The sequence below is a fragment of the Pseudophryne corroboree genome, chromosome 1 (assembly GCF_028390025.1).
Source record: "Pseudophryne corroboree isolate aPseCor3 chromosome 1, aPseCor3.hap2, whole genome shotgun sequence".
Lineage (NCBI taxonomy): Eukaryota > Metazoa > Chordata > Amphibia > Anura > Myobatrachidae > Pseudophryne > Pseudophryne corroboree.
Window position 1 is genome coordinate 1,216,223,434 of NC_086444.1, and position 3,688 is coordinate 1,216,227,121.

The following is a 3,688-nucleotide window of genomic DNA, read 5'->3' on the forward strand; positions in this document are numbered from 1 at the left end:
GGTACAGTAGTCCATTGCTCTACCTCTATGTCGTCAAGTATACTATCCATCCATACCTGTGCTGCATTTTAGTTGTGCGCAGTATATAGTAGGAGGACAGTGCAAAATTTTGCTGACCACCAGTATATATATATAGCAGTACGGTACAGTAGTCCATTGCTCTACCTCTGTGTCGTCAAGTATACTATTCACCCATACCTGTGCTGCATTTTAGTTGGGCGCAGTATATAGTAGGAGAACAGTGCAGAATTTTGCTGACCACCAGTATATATATAGCAGTACAGTACAGTAGTCCATTGCTCTACCTCTGTGTCGTCAAGTATACTATCCATCCATACCTGTACTGCATTTTAGTTGTGCGCAGTATAAAGTAGGAGGACAGTGCAGAATTTTGCTGACCACCAGTATATATATAGCAGTACGGTACAGTAGTCCATTGCTCTACCTCTGTGTCATCAAGTATACTCTCCATATGTGTGCTGCATGTGCTGTTTGGGGACTATTTTCCTGTCTGACACTGCAGTGCCACTCCTAGATGGGCCAGGTGTTTGTGTCGGCCACTTGGGTCGTTTAGCTTAGCCATCCAGCGACCTTGGTGCACCTTTTTTTTTCTTAGCATCATGTGCTGTTTGGGGACTATTTTTTAAATCTGCCATCCTGTCTGACACTGCAGTGCCACTCTTAGATGGGCCAGGTGTTTGTGTCAGCCACTTAGGTCGCTTAGCTTAGCCATCCAGCGACCTTGGTGCACCTCTTTCTTTCTTTGCATCATGTGCTGTTTGCGGACTATTTTTTTAAATCTGCCATCCTGTCTGACAGTGCAGTGCCACTCCTAGATGGGCCAGGTGTTTGTGTCGGCCACTTTGGTATAGTGTAGAGTAGCGGTGTGTAGTGCTGTCACTGTTATCTGCAGCCCAGCACTGCTGAGAGGAGAGCCATGTGCCACTGTGTATAGTGTATAGTAGAGGTGTGTAGTGCTGTCACTGATCTCTGCAGCCCAGCACTGCTGAGAGGAGAGCCATGTGCCACTGTGTATAGTGTAGAATAGTGGTGTGTAGTGCAGTCACTGATATCTGCAGCCCAGCACTGCTGAGAGCAGAGCCATGTGCCACTGTGTATAGTGTAGAGTAGTGGTGTGTAGTGCTGTCACTGATATCTGCAGCCCAGCACTGCTGAGAGAAGAGCCACGTGCCACTGTGTATAGTGTAGAGTAGTGGTGTGTAGTGCTGTCACTGATATCTTCAGCCAAGCACTGCTGAGAGGAGAGCCACGTGCCACTGTGTATAGTGTAGAGTAGTGGTGTGTAGTGCTGTCACTGATATCTGCAGCCCAGCACTGCTGAGAGCAGAGCCATGTGCCACTGTGTATAGTGTAGAGAAGTGGAGTGTAGCGCTGTCACTGTTATCTGCAGCCCAGCACTGCTGAGAGGAGAGCCTTGTGCCACTGTGTAAAGTGTAGAGTAGTGGTGTGTAGTGCTGTCACTGATATCTGCAGCCCAACACTGCTGAGAGAAGAGCCATGTGCCACTGTGTATAGTGTAGAGTAGTGGTGTGCAGTGCTGTCACTGATATCTGCAATCCAGCACTACTGAGAGGAGAGCCACGTGCCACTGTGTATAGTGTAGAGTAGTGGTGTGTAGTGCTATCCCTGATATCTGCAGCCAAGCACTGCAGAGAGGAGAGCCATGTGCCACTGTGTATAGTGTAGAGTAGTGGTGTGTAGTGCTGTCACTGATAACTGCAGTCCAGCACTACTGAGAGGAGAGCCATGTGCCACTGTGTATAGTGTAGAGTAGAGGTGTGTAGTGCTGTCACTGATAACTGCAGTCCAGCACTACTGAGAGGAGAGCCATGTGCCACTGTGTATAGTGTAGAGTAGAGGTGTGTAGTGCTGTCACTGATATCTGCAGCCCAGCACTGCTAAGAGGAGAACCACATGCCACTGTGTATAGTGTACAGTAGTGGTGTGTAGTGCTGTCCCTGATATCTGCAGCCCAGCACTGCTGAGAGGAGAGCCACATGCCACTGTGTATAGTGTAGAGTAGTGTTGTGTAGTGCTGTCACTGTTATCTGCAGCCAAGCACTGCTGAGAGGAGAGCCACGTGCCACTGTGTATAGTGTAGAATAGTGGTGTGTAGTGCTGTCCCTGATATCTGCAGCCCAGCACTGCTGAGAGGAGAGCCACGTGCCACTGTGTATAGTGTAGAGTAGTGATGTGTAGCGCTGTCACTGATATCTGCAGCCCAGCACTGCTTAGAGGAGAGCTATGTGCCACTGTGTATAGTGTGTAGTGATGTGCACCAGAAATTTTTTGTGTTTTGTGTTTTGGTTTTGGATTCGGTTCGGCGGCCGTGTTTTGGATTCGGACGCGTTTTGGCAAAACTTCCCTGAAATTTTTTTGTTGGATTCGGGTGTGTTTTGGATTCGGGTGTTTTTTTTACAAAAAACCCTCAAAAACAGCTTAAATCATAGAATTTGTGGGTCATTTTGATCCCATAGTATTATTAACCTCAATAACCATAATTTCCACTCATTTCCAGTCTATTGTGAACACCTCACAACTCACAATATTATTTTTAGTCCTAACATTTGCACCGAGGTAGCTGGATGACTAAGCTAAGTGACCCAAGTGGCCGACACAAACACCTGGCCCATCTAGGAGTTTCACTGCAGTTTCAGACAAGATGGCACTTCAAAAAATAGTCCCCAAACAGCACATGATGCAAAGAAAAAAAGAGGCGCAATGAGGTAGCTTTGTGACTAAGCTAAGCGACCCAAGTGGACGACACAAACACCTGGCCCATCTAGGAGTGGCACTGCAGTGTCAGACAGGATGGCAGATTAAAAAAATTGTCCCCAAACAGCACATGATGCAAAGAAAAAAAGAGGCGCAATGAGGTGGCTGTGTGACTAAGCTAAGCTTGGCCGACACAAACACCTGGCCCATCTAGGAGTGGCACTGCAGGGTCAGACAGGATGGCATATTAAAATAATTGTCCCCAAACAGCACATAATGCAAAGAAAAAAAGAGGCGCAATGAGGTTGCTGTGTGACTAAGCTAAGCGACCCAAGTGGCCGACACAAACACCTTGCCCATCTAGGAGTGGCACTGCAGTGTCAGATAGGATGGCACTTCAAAAAATAGTCCCCAAACAGCACATGATGCAAAGAAAAATTAAAGAAAAAAGAGGTGCAAGATGGAATTGTCATTTGGCCCTCCCACCCACCCTTATGTTGTATAAACAGGACATGCACACTTTAACAAACCCATCATTTCAGCGACAGGGTCTGCCACACAATTGTGACTGCAATGACTGGTTGGTTTGGGCCCCCACCAAAAAAGAAGCAATCAATATCTCCTTGCACAAACTGGCTCTACAGAGGCAAGATGTCCACCTCCTCCACATCATCCGATTCCTCACCCCTTTCATTGTGTACATCTCCCTCCTCACAGATTATTAATTTGTCCCCACTGGAATCCACCATCTCAGGTCACTGTGTACTTTCTGGAGGCAATTGCTGGTGAATGTCTCCACGGAGGAATTGATTATAATTCATTTTGATGAACATCATCTTCTCCACATTTTGTGGAAGTAACCTCGTACGCCGATTGCTGACAAGGTGAGCAGCTGCACTAAACACTCTTTCGGAGTACACACTGGAGGGGGGGTAACTTAGGTAAAATAAAG